Genomic DNA, 14,653 nt, shown 5'->3' with positions numbered 1-14,653 from the left:
TTTCTCTAATTTTCTTTCGTAGCCGCTAGTATACCTATTGCTGCGTGTTAAATTGTTACAGTCACTGGGACACACGTCACACAACATATCATAGCAACAAATATTATAATAATTAGCTTTTAGCTGATTAACAGGTGAGGAATCTTATTATAATCTTAAAAATATATGTCGGACACACAAGAAAATAGTAAAAATTTGATGAGTGCGTTAAGAATATTCATAAGGGATTAATTAATTTATTAAATTTGCCATCATATATAAGCTTCTGATTCGGAAAGTTGAATAAATTCACAGAATAAAAACAACAGTAAAAGGAAGAGACACCCTGATACAATATGCCTTTATTTTCCTATTATAAGAGAGGTGAGTTAATGAAAACATAATGATATTAGAAAATATTTTAACATCGTTTATGTTGGTGTTTATGATTATTATTATTAATTGTGAAATAATTTGTAGATAATGTTAAAATATTATCAAAAATATATTGTCAAATAATAATACATTTTCAACGAATTTAAACTCAAGAAAGCAATGCTACAAATATATGGCACTGGCTACTTCAAGAATAGATTATATAGAAACCTTTACAACATTTCTTACAGAAATACTTCCAAGCATGCTAAAATACTTCCAATTTAAAAATTTTGCTTCTAGTTCAGGAAGTTAGTAGTGGGGTTTCAAACTCTGGTCATACAAAGAGCTTGGAATGGAAGCACATGGAATGATTTCAATAAAGGCTTAGAAAAGTGCCATTGTCATGAATCATCCCTAGCAAAGAAAAGGAGGGAGAAAGTAGAAAGTAGAAACTATCAGAATCATTTATGGATTTCACATTTGACCGGAGATACAACGAATACTGAAGCCTCGTTTGACTACAAGGCTAATTAGTTACATGTATGTAACACAGAATGTCCAACAATTCCAAATAAATTAGAATCCTAGACAGTAAAATACCCTTGATAGCCTCCAGTACTCGGTTTGCCACTTCTGGACCAAACAACCTGGGGAAGCTTGAACCAAGATCAATCTCAATTGTCTTGTTTCTAATGAGACCATCCCTTTTATTCAGATAAGCTCTTTCTGCCTCTCCAACATCTCGCTGGGCACAAGCACAATGATCCAACCAGATCCCCAATACTTGCTTTGAAATGGGGTCCAAATGGTCCCTGATGATCTCCTCCATGCGTTCTACTCCACCATTTTCAGTCACAATGCGAACCATTATGGTTGTAGGGGAGGAAACACTGCGGATGTAAAGGGAAGAAGAGAAATATGGTTTAACCTCTGGAACTCTTTCCAGAGCCTGCCTGTGAGTATCCAATTGAGTGTCTTCATAGAACGTTTTGAGGTCATCTGGCCAAAGCACAAGGTCTTTCCGGGGAGGCAAATCAAGAATGAGAACTAGCATTATTGGACTACTGCGGATCATTTCAAACACAAAATTTGGTGCATCGGTTGAACTGTTAAGATAGGCTGAAAGACTAGTTATATCTAAGGACCCTCCTGTTGGTAACTCAGAGTGCACCCAGCTTCCCAACACAAAATCTACCTGAGACAAACATAAAAAGAAGATTAAATTCAGTACAAAACAAGTGCCATCATTTTTCTTCTATACGGAATAAATCCACTGGAGGGTAGAGAAAAATTAGTGATAGCACAAGGTTAACAAAGAACAAAACCATCAATTCACGATAAGGAAACAGATTCTTTATGGAATAATTTTAGTGTCATACTCTTTGTAATTGCTTGAAAATCATTAAAAAAACACGAATGTTAGTATGTTTCACCCTAATTTAATAATTATCCCCTGAAAATGTAATTTTTGGGTATAAATTTCAATCAACAAGGAAGAGTCTAAGAAGGAATTTCAGTAATGAGATTTCATCTCGGTCTACTTGCAAACAACTCATAAACTTGGTAATGTTTAACCTTTTCCATTGCTATTCAAATTGTATGTACAGGTAAATCATCAATGAAGTCTAGGCAGTATTACTCATCACCTTCTCTCAGCATAAAAAAAGTATTGAGTGACTATCAAAAAAGCACTTTCAATAATGGATAACTCCCCGGTATATTTTTAGTGATTGATGGATTATTTATATAATTTATGTACTATAGAGAGACAGTAGCAGTTTAGGGATGAATTTGATGGTTTATCCAATGAAGCACAGAAAAGGACAAAAATACTAGATCGCCCATTTGCTTCAGAATCTAATCCGGAAATGGTAGTAGTTTGAGCACCTAATTATCAACCCGATACCCTGATCTCTTTCTAACGCCAATACTTCATTAAAAAAAAAAAAGACATCAACCACTACAAAACAAGTAAAAAAGACATTGGGAAGAAAAATGAAGACAAGAGAAAAAAAAATGAAAACTTTATATTGAAAATGAGGAATTTAAGAAGAGAAAATTCACCGGAGAGTCATCAGTGGCTGATCTGATATGAAGGGAAGCTTGGGCAGTGCCAGTTTGGCTCTGGTAATACTGAACATCAGGGGGAGTGTGCAAGGAAGAAGCTGAGAATGAAAGCGATCCTCAAGCTTCGAAACGAGTTCGACCATCAGATTCTTCTGGGCAGCTGAAACGAACGGAAAGTCGATGAATTTGGAGCGGCCATGGTCGTGGGTCTCCTGGGTCTCTTCCATGCGAGAGGAAGAGAGAGATGAAGAAGAAGGTTTAAGCCTGAAAGAAGGAGAATAAGAAGGTACAGAGAGAGGGTAACGTGTTGAAGGAGAAAAAGAAGAACGATAAGAAGATAAGATGGAAAGTGGAGAACACCGAAAATGGTCACAGATCATCACTTCCATCATCTGTAACTATTATTCTCTCTTACACTGTTTTCATCCTTTCAGACTGTTTTGTTTCTTCACGTTATTATGAATTAATCTCTTACATATTCACTGTGTTGTTGATTTTCCTGCCATATTAGATTTTGTATTTTGAATAAATGCTTTTAAATAAGCTCTGAATTTAGTACAAAACTATTTCTTTTTCATCTATTTTGTCTTTTAGGTTTTAATTCTTACAGTTTTATTTTATTTTTCAAATAAATTAAATATTTTTTAATTTCTAATATTTGTTTTAAGATAAATTAACCATGATTATTCTACGAATTTGAAAATTTTCTGTCATATAAACATTTTGTTCTAATATTGATATATGTAACTCGAAATCATTAACCTTTTATTCAATACTGATTAGTTTTATATAATTATAAATATAATTTTAATTAAAGAAAAAATAAAATTAAAAAAAAAGTGTAGCAACCAAAATCAACACTTATTTATTTAACGTTATAAAAACTAATTTTAAGTCTTTCAAAAAATTACATTTATTATTTATTTTTTAATTTATATATTTATTTATAGATTAATTGATTTTTTAACTTCAATATTTAACCAAAATCAAAGAAAATAACTTCTTATGAATCCCTGCACCTTCATAATTTTTTAATATCTCTCATACCTTTTAACAATTTAAGTTTTGGATTATATAATTGAGAATGTATTATATGATTCGAAATATGTATTTTTCAATATATTGTAATTGTAGAATTTCTATCGTACTTTTCTTATACAGAGAAGGGGATCAAAAGCTGATCCACATAATTTTCAGATTATGTAATTCAGAGTTTTTAAAACAAATTATATAATTTAGAAGTTAAATGTAATTTTTAGATTATGCAATTAAAAAGTTGAATAATTTATTTTGAAATGTGTATTCCATAAGTACTTTCAGGAAAAAAATACTTTCAAATTTGACATCATAGAAATATTCTTTTTACTTTTGGATTACATATTCCAGAATTTATTCCTAAGTTCTGAATTATACAATTGAGAAAAGGCAAAATAGGAAGTTCATTTATATGGAAGCGCAGGAAAAAATATATATATGGAGGTGCATAAAGGAATGCTCAACATAAAAGTCCGATTATTGAGTGGACTGGCCCATTTTTTCTCCCTTTGGACTCAAAGTGGACGTCACTAAAGGGCCCAGTAGAAACTTTTAAAAGAACTGTTATTTATATTTCTCAATTTCATTAGGGGATCCAAAAATTTTGTAATGAATTTGACTTACTCTAGTCACTGTAGAAGGAGGAACAAATTCAATTAATACCCTTAAAATAAGGGTTAAATATGTTTTTAGTCCCTAAACTATTGGTCGTTTCTGGTTTTCGTCCCTCTTTTAAAATAAGGTACAATTTGGTCCTCATTCTTTTCGAAACTTTGGTTTTAGTTCTCTAAAACTAACACCGTTAAAAATTAGCTGACGTGACTAACGGTAGACTGACACACGATTTTCTTTTAAAGTGTTTTTCACCTTTTCTCCCCTTCTCTCTCTTCCTTCCGTCTTCCCTCTCTTGTTGAATTAACTCTCTAACAGGTCTGTAAGCAGCAGTTGTACACAAGTCCTACATTTAACAATTAGTGGGAGGGAAAATGTGTTAGGCAGCGTGGGTAATTCCCAGTAGCAAATAGAAGCGGCCATGTTACCTCCTGGCAGCAAATGTTAGAATCCTCTGTCGGGACCGGCCTTCATCATCAACACCTACAACGCTATTTATCAGATCCATAGCAACGTTGTTCTGCTCTACGTGTTGTTGCTGTCGTTCTGGGCTGAAATTTTTCAAACACTACAATGTAAGCCGCAGTTCACGTTGCACAAAAGGAAAACAAGCTACCCAGAAATCAAACCCTTAAATCAATATCGCTTTGATTTACTATAGCCAAACAAAAAGAAATTCGCTAATAGAAGCTAAAATTAGAACCATTTCTTAATTAAATATTTTACACGCGGACGATCAACAATTCCTGTGTTCTACCATTCCGTCACTTCCCTTGTATCCTTCTGTCATAGTTGCGAGTTCCTTAAAATCAAATTTCTTGTCCACCTTTTCTCTTCGCAAAAGAGTCCTCAAAATTTTTTCCCGGTTCTCCACGCTTGGCATCCCCACCATTATTCTATTAACAAAAGATGGGCGTTACAGTAATTACAAATGATAAAGTATTACTGAATTTCAAAGTATTCAGATTGTCACAAACATATATATATATATATATATATATATATATATATGTTTACTAATTTCAAAGTAGACATACCTCCTTTCAAATCTCCTAATTATTGTTTCATCCAGGTCAAACGGCCTATTTGTCGCAGCAAGAACAAGGATACGCTCCGCTGGGATATGCGTGGAGGTTGCAAGAGGGAAGAGTTGTGAAGGAAAGAAAGCTGGTTACGTTACAGATGTGACCAGGGATGCTGTGAAAGATGAAGTTGGGTGGAAATGGAAGGAAGAGAGAGAAGGGGAGAAAAGGTGAGAAACACTTTAAAAAAAATCGTGTGTGTCAGTCTACCGTTAGCCACGTCAGCTAATTTTTAACGGTGGTAGTTTTAGATGACTAAAACCAAAGTTTCGAAAAGAATGAGGACCAAATTGTACCTTATTTTGAAAGAGGGACGAAAACCAGAAACGGTCAATAGTTTAGGGACTAAAAACATATTTAATCCTTAAAATAATTAATTTCTACTTTTAATACTTTGAAAAGAAAAATATAAAAAAATTGCTCATCAACATGTATATAAAAATTGATAAAAAAAAATAAAAAAAACAAATATTACTAGACATAAAGTTGAATACCTATTTTTAATTTCTAATAAACGGGTAAAAGATAGTGTACTTATAGACTTAACCATATTTAAGATAAATATGTCCCCAGTTAATTTTACCCAAGCATATTTCCGTTTTAAGTTAAAAAAAATATTTTATTTTCTTTTTTATTTCTTCTAGTCATTTTAACATATTTATGCTTTTTTATAAATGTAAAACAAATATAAATATTTATATTTGATTTATTTGCGGTTTTATTTGATGGATTATGTTGTTTTATAGTGTTTATTGAGCTAATGAAATGGTCTGAATTTGAGGTATCATAGTAAAGATAATGTGTGATTTATTGTTTGAATTGTGTATTAAGCATTAATATTTATATTTTATATGGTAACCAAAATTCTCTTACTTCAACGATGATATAAGTTTCAAACTAAAATAGTATGTGGTGAAAAACAAACAGAAAAACTTACATCTTAGTTTTCATGAACTTGTTCTCATTTCATAATTTGTCCATTCAATTATAAATTCAGGTCTTAAAAATTAGATTATAGTCTTTATGTAACATATTTAACATGAGTCTCCAAAAAGAGCGTCAGTGAATATTTTATTTATTATATATCTTTTGACACATATAAATTCCTATATATTTTATATAGTTTTTTTTTTAACTTTTATCAATGTTTAAAATTGAATTAGTTATGAATTATTAATAAAATTGTTTATTTTATATCATTATCTTACATTAAAAATTTATTTGCAATAGTTTCTATTATTATTATTATTATTATATATATATATATATATATAATATAAATTGTTGAATGTAGTGAATACATGAATATATAATAAAACTTTATATATATATATATATATATATATATATATATTATAATGCATGTTTAAAATTATATTTTTAAATATTTTATATTATATATAAATCCCTCTTAGACTATCTTAGATATAGGATATTGACTCTTCAAGTTTGAGCACCTATACAGAGTATTAAAAGAAAGATTAAACTAAAAGAAAAAGTATTTTTATTACTATTATGAGATTGTAGTACAGTTATATAGATAATAACATTTTATAATATATTATTATTCTATTGTGAGTTTGACGTGTGCATTTATGGATGATTTGTTTTTCGGAAAGTTGAGTTCAAATTTTTTAGCAAACTATCGTTTGTCGTGTTGTATGACATTATTAAAGGAGAATTTAAGTATCTATCTATATATGGTCTACGATAACGACTAAGTTTATTTGTGCTGACTTTAAAAAAAACTAATAAAGTAATCTGTTCATTTCAATTTTTTTACTTGAGAAAAAAAAAACTTATTATTTTTCAAAATAAAATATTTAAAAAAATTATTTATACCAGTTTTAATTTTAATCTTCCCAAATCAATGTTTGTTAAAAACATTCAATTTCTTTTTTCTTATCGGATTAACAAATAAGGAATTGAAAATAATTTATCAAAACAAAAAATTCTTCACCAATAATATTTGTTTCGATCTCAAATTCAACTTATATTATTAAAATCAAAATCACTACAAAAATATTATTTGTTTTGAAACTTTTTCGATATAACGTTATCTTTAGAAAATGTATCAGAAAATAAAAAAATATATATTTAAATTATTTTTAGTCCTGAACAATATAAAACTATTAAAAATATATCAAAAAAATAAAAATATATATTTAAATTATTTTTAGTCCTAAACAATACAAAACTATTAAAAATTATTTATACCAGATTTAATTTTAATCTTCCTAAATTAATGTCTGTTAAAAACATTCAATTTTCTTTATCAGAGTAACAAATAAAGAATTGAAAATAATTTATCGAAACAAAAAATGCTTCACGAATAATATTTGTTTTGATCTCAAATTCAAATAACACCATTAAAATCTATCAATATATAAATATTATTTGTTTTGAAATTTTATCCAATATAATATTATTTTTAGAAAATATATCAGAAAATAAATATTTACACTATTTTTAGTCCTAAACAATACAAAACTATTAAATGTATTAAAGTATTCTGACAAGTGGTAATGGTAACCTTTGAAATATATGGTCTAAGCAAGTTGACTGACTTATGGAAACTATATTTTTGAAACCAGTTCATCAGATAAGATTTATATTAAATATTAAAATTTATTTAATAAAAAATTGTACAAACATGTGATAATAATAAGTTATTTATGGAAAATACTGTCTGAGAAAGTTTAGAAATTAGTAAACAGTCACTTTCTTGTACAAGTTGAGAACAGTGACAGAGCATGTGAACATCTATTAAATGTAGCATATGCTCTTCAAAATTCACACACTTCAAGTTCCATTCACATGCTTTGTTTAGGCATTAGGCTAAAACATAATCCTATAAGCATTAAATTAACAATACACATTATTTAGGAATAAGTTATTGTCACAGTATACAATCATAAAACATTGTTATAGTACTCTCTCAATTTCAAATTTGTAAATCGTACTAATAATCCTAAGGTCAAAATTTAAAGACTGTTATCATAATAATAGTACTTCAAAAAAAAGTTATTATGATAGTATCATTAGATGCAGTTGAAAGAACAAAATTATTACTCTACACTATAGAACCAAAACAAAGTTTTAATTACATGTTTCTCCTTTCATAAATTAAAATCATAACAAAAATTTCAGGTTTCAAAATAAATAAAATTTCATATATATAATTATTTTTAATTGGTTTAGTTATACGTTGGAGAACTATATTTTCACACTTTAAATTATTTCACTTGGTTTAGTTTGTTTTTCTTCTTTCAATATTTTGTCAAATTCTCTTTCGTAAAGTCCAAATCTGAGTGGATAAGTACCGATTAAAGATACTTCAATACTCAAGTCAGTTCTTAGTTATATCAATCAGTTATCACACAGTTAAGTTTTAAATATCGACTAAATATTTATAGGTTTTGAAATTAATTTTTTATTAAGGTTGGCCCAATCGCAATCCAAAATATGTATTTTTTCCAATATTTTGTCAAATCCTTTTTAGCAAAGTCCAAATCTGAGTGGGTGGATACATGGTAAAGACACTCTAATACTCAAGTCAGATTTTAGTTATATTGATCGGTTATCACGTAATTAAGTCTTAAATGTCCACTAAATATCATCACACCTTGCTTTTGTATTTATAGGTTTTGAAATTAACTTTTTGTTAAAATTGATCTAGAGTCCAAATGTAAGATACAAAATGATTGCGAAACTAAAAGTTTTCCTTTTTTAACAATCTTTCTTTACAGTATTACTTATTTTTATGGTTATCATGCCATTTTTTTATCATTCTAATTTGTATACATTTGCGGTTACATCTTGATTAAAGGAGAATCATGTGCTCATTAGAAAATTCCGACAAAAATAAGTTAAAAAAATTTAAGTTAAAAGTAATTTCCATGTAATTTAAGTTTTTTTACTTAACAGAAAAAACATAATCTCTTCAAAAAAAGAAAAAAAAAAGTGTAAAACAAAAGTAACCAGAAAAGACTGAATACAAATTATTGCGAAAGTTATGGCATTTTAATTTCAAAAAATCGCGCGTAATCATTCTATTGTTCCGGGTTTCTGTAATCACGAGATATAAATAAATATTATTTTAAAGTAATGATTTCTATTCACTTAAATAAATTTTAAGTGGCTTATAAACATTACATTTTTAATTAAATTTTTATTAAGAAAATGTTTCATAAAACATTTAGTTTTTTATATTTTTAATTAAATTATCGTGGTAAAGATTAATTAAGATTTAAAAATATTTTTTTTTATTTTCAATTTCGTAATGTTATATTTGAAATTGTAAAATTAAACTATTGTGTAAAAATGAAGTTAAAAAGTGTACAAATTTTAAATACTTAATTAAAACAAGTTTTTTTTCATACAAATTGAATTAAAAATATCTAAATTTGAAATGTACTACAATTTTGATTAAATCCATTTATATTTTATAATATTTGAATGTAGTTTTTTATATGACAAAATGTTAACTTTAATGTTAAAGACCCTTAAAATTTGCCATTTAACGTCTACTAAGGCACGTACATTGGAAGAGGGGTATTTATGTAAATAATGAAAAATTGGTATTTTCTTTAATCTGACTTTGTCAAACACAGACTGCAAGTCAGAGCTAATACGAAGATGAGTTGTTGAAGAGTACAAAATAAGTCATTGTTTGAGATTAAGCATGTAGATCATCAAATTCCATATATTTTATGAATTTTTAATTTATAAAATTAATTTAATGCATATTAGAATCGATTTGAGTTTATATTATAGATTCTTTATACCAATCTTATAATTTTAAAACAAGCAAATATTTAAATTGGTTTCAAAATATTAGGAAGTACACTCAAAGTCAATCAAAATGGGTTAAATATGTTTTTAGTCCCTAAACTATTGATGGTTTCTGGTTTTCGTCCCTGTTTCAAAATAAGGTACAATTTGGTCCTCATTCTTTTCAAAATTTTGGTTTTAGTCCTCGAAAACTAACACCGTTAAAAATGTGGTAGTTTTCGAGGTTAGTTTTCGAGGACTAAAACCAAAGTTTCAAGGACTAAAACTAGAGTTTCGAAAAGAATGAAGACCAAATTGTACCTTATTTTGAAAGAGGAACGAAAACCAGAAACGACCAATAATTTAGGGACTAAAAACATATTTAACCCCAATCAAAATATATGCTTATTATATTATATCTGGTTAATTTAGAAGAATTTTGATAGCTTTTTTTATATGAAAAAAAAAACTCGAGACCTACAATATAATACACTTACTTTGAAAGAACAATTTAGATATTTATCCTAAAAAAACCCACAAATCCTTGTGAAATGATGGTATATACAAAGAAATATTTGTGGACCCAGCAATTAAATAACATTAAAATTAATGTTACCAGATGTTATAAACTATAAGGACATTGTCGACGATAAAAGTGACTAAATAAAAGGAATTTTGACTAAGTGAAGAGTTTGTATGAAAAGGAGTAAAAGGGTGATGCGAGAATGCTGACTTTTTGGTGGATTTTAAGCCCATCATTTTCTTCATATATTAGATATGACAACTTTTAGTTAGTGCTTATATTTGTATAAATCCAAAACTAAAATTAGTATATTAAAGTATAATCTATCTTTATCTCTATGTAGTATGAGACTCTTCTTGTCACAAATAGAAACGAAATTATATATTTTTTAAAATTTAAAAAAAAAAATTGACGTGTTATGTCAGACCTCATTAAAAACGCACCCAAAACCCCTTTGAACGGTCAAGCAACGAGGATTCGAAAATCAGATAGTGGAATGTAGGTGTCAGCAGATGAACGGACGTTCGTTTTAAACAAAACTGATTTTCTGAAAACCCCGTCACACTCTCTACATGCACTCATCTTCTCCAAAAAAAACTCTGATCTTTCATTTCTCCTCCTTCTCTCTAAAAGTTCTCCCTTCTCTCTACCAAAACTCACCCTTTCCCTTTTCCGATCACCGTTCAGGCACCGTAGGAGCACTCCCGGCGTCCCAAGCTTCAATTTGAACCGAACAGTTCCGAATTCTGAAACTGGTAAGTTTCTTGTCCCTAGCCGTTCGTTCTTGTGAACATGCAAACCAAGTTCTGGTTGCATGAGTCCTTAGTGTTGTTCTGAACCATTTTGGTCTGTTGTTTGATTTTTGGTTCGAAGAGTCGTTGAGCGTTGAGGGTAGAAGGAATCGTAGTTTGACGAACTGAGTTTCGGTCTGTAGGACGTTCGTTCACGCTCAGAGGTAAGGGAAGCTTATTTAATTTAATTTGTATGTTTACTGTGCTGCATGGACGTTCTTTGAATTGCAATGGAGCATGATTTTGTGATATTTGATTATATGATATAGGAAGATTTTTATGATCTGGTGTATGAGGAATATGAAATGTGCTATGATATGAATGTATGAAATTATGAAGTTATATGTTGAGAAATGAGTTGCATGTAAATAAGTTCTGAATATGAAATTTTCCTATGATAGTATACGTTCGTCATTGAACGGTCCTTGACCGTTTGGTATTTCTAGTAAACTTGTTTGAAAATGAATTCTTTCATTTGGAAAGAATTCTAGTTGAGGACGAGCGCCTTCTTGTGATAGTGCTATGTTTGAGCGTTCGGCCAAGCGTAGATACACCTGAGTGTTCTGTGATAAACTGAAAATTTTGTAAACATGTATTTGTATATTTAGTTATTCTTAAACACTATCTCCATCGTATCTTATTATATTTATTATTATTAATGTTTCTATTATAAGTTTAATTAGTACTCGGTCTCACACCAAGCACTCGTAATGAGTGGTGCTCGGTCTTATACCAAGCGCCTGTACACGTTTATAGTTGATCAATCTTGATGAAATAGCGTTCGTCCAACTTCAGTAGAATTTCCTTTTACTGTGTTCGGTCATTGACTGGCATTGGGTTTCTGTATATGAATTATTCTAAGTATGGTTCTTTAACATCTTGACGTGTCTACATTCATTGTCTCCGGCTTAGAGCCTCCTTACTTGATATATTCTTTGAGTGTTGGTTTGAGCTCACGAGAGTCAGTTCATTTAACCGATTCATGTTGTAAGTAACGTTTGTCATATATTATATAATTGTATTCGGTTTATTCCTAAATCTAACAGTAACCCTCTCTGTCTTATTCTATTCTGGAACGATAGACTTCTCAGTCTCGTTCCTAGTGTTCATCCTCGTTCTGAGTGAGGACTAAACGTTCGGTATTTGATGTTCTTGGAATTGGTGATAAAGATGAAATTAAAATGATGGATAATAAAAGATGAAGAGTATATGAGATGGATGAAATGTTGTGGATTTTGAACGAGCGTTCCGGAGAGGAACGACTCATGAATGAATATTGAAATTGTAAAGTATAAATGTGGTAATGCTTAGCTAGCGTTCATCCTGATGTTCCGTGAGTACTCGTCCTCACGTAAAGGAGGGTAGGTCATGTGTGGGAACGACAGGAGGTCCTGGTCCTTAGGGGTACTTTGGACAGATAAGACTAACCTCGGGTGGCAGTGATGAGAGTATTCCAGTTACTACATCACCCGGGTGCACGAACGTCGTAGCTACACAGATTTCATACAGTCCGGACAGTCAGTCTAGTAGTAGGCTTTGATTGAAACATATGTTGAAATGTATCTTATGTGTTTGAATGTGAGAAACGTATGTTTATACTTGAATTAAATTACATAAGCTTACCCTGTATTTCCTGTGTTGTCTGGTTTTGTACGTCCGTCCTTGTCGTTGCAATGATCATCTGTGTGGATGTGAGCAGAAGGAGACGAGCTGTTGGAAGAGGCGCTGGAAGAAGAAAATTTGGTAGAAGTAGAAGTAAAGACTGAACAATAGGACGTTTGGTCAGTAGTTTAGTTTTCATAGTAAGGTGGCCATTCGATCACCTTCCCTTTTGTTTATATTTAACCGTTCGGTAGTTCCTTTCGTAAACCGTTCGTTCAGACTTGTACCGCTGTATAGTTTAAAATTGTAATTCTTTTTGTAAGGCCGTTCGACCGTAACCGTACGTTTTCTTAGAGTAAAGACTGATCTAGATTATTAATTAATGTGATTATTCTATTATATAGTTTTGTACTGTATTTTTGGAATGTTACATGTTACGTTCACAAATAAAAAAATTTAATTATTTAATTCTTCCGAAGGACTAATATAAACTTTATATCATATGGATATTAAAAAAGCCGCTACAAGTTGCTATATATAATTTTTTTCAAAAGTAAAAAAGATAATTAATGTTGACAATTACATTTCAAATACTTCTTTTTATGGAACATATTCTTAGAGTTTTAAGTTACTAAAAAAGAGTAATAATTGTTACGAAGAATATAGAAGTATTTATTTATTTATTTTTATTAAGTCAACAATATTGTATAATTACTTTTATCTTTAACATTTTACAAAAGCTACATGCTTTTGTTATTTACTTTTTTTTCCTTTGTTTGTAAAAACCAAAATTAGGCATTACAAGTTATAAACAAAAGTAGGAATTATTTATAAATGGATTTCTTTTTGTAGAAAAATATGATATTATACGTTTTGTCTAAATTTAACAAAGCTTCATAGAGTAGTCAACCTTCCAATCTTTTGGTTGTAGGGTTTCGATTGTCATGACTTGTAAGTTCTAATTTTTCAACCTTCTACCACTTAGTTGTGCTGTGTTTTTCATGATGATGTTGAAGCTTTTGTTTGTAGTTGAAATTAGAACATAGAGGTTTATCTTGTTGGGTACCACGATCTGGCCCATGTTCATAGTGGGAATAATATTATCTGAACAATTTTTTATATATGTTACTTTGATAAATAAGATAAAGTTTTTTAATGATTAAGATATGCATAAACAATTGATTAAAATTATTTAATTTTAAAAAGTTAAAGATGAAATTTGTAATTAAAATCTCACACATTCACGAAATTAATAGAAAAAAAACACATTATCTTTGTATATCTTAAATTTATATAGAAATTACTTTGAAGATATAAATTATATCAATCATAAAGGTTGAAGATGAAATTTGAAGGTATGATGCCATTAACCTTATTAAAATTTAAATATAAATTTAAGTTCCACATAGAATAAATATAAAAAAAATTAAAATCTTATAAAAAAATATCACACAAAATTTTATGGTTTATTTTGAGTCAAGGATAATATAAAGTCTTTTATGAAATTTTGGCTCATATTTTATAACACTCAAAATATAAATTCAAAAACTAAGAAGTCATAGTCAATCCTTAAAATTTATTCATAAATATGATCTTAAAAACTTTAAGTCAAAGTGAATATTAAAATGTATATATAAACTTTAAGTCAAGGTGAATCCTTAAATTATATATAGAATAAATTTAAAAACCATTATAATCACTTAATATTTCATAACATTATTTTTTTATTTTGTACTGATGTTAAGTTTTGTGAATACAATTAATTTCTCTATAATTTTTATCTTATTTAATTGTGAAGTTTATTTTGTTTT

General features: G+C 29.1%; 1 pseudogene; it reads right to left on the bottom strand.

The window, feature by feature from the left end:
* Positions 1 to 810: 810 nt before the first annotated feature.
* LOC148195493 (red chlorophyll catabolite reductase, chloroplastic pseudogene) lies at positions 811 to 1,552 on the bottom strand (annotated as a pseudogene).
* Between the last annotated feature and the right edge of the window lie 13,101 nt (positions 1,553 to 14,653).

The sequence above is a fragment of the Vigna umbellata genome, chromosome 7 (genome assembly GCF_029865625.1).
Source record: "Vigna umbellata cultivar VRB3 chromosome 7, Vumbellata_1.0, whole genome shotgun sequence".
NCBI lineage: Eukaryota > Viridiplantae > Streptophyta > Magnoliopsida > Fabales > Fabaceae > Vigna > Vigna umbellata.
Note: the sequence above shows the minus strand (reverse complement) of the source record. Positions and strands in the feature narration are given on the sequence as shown.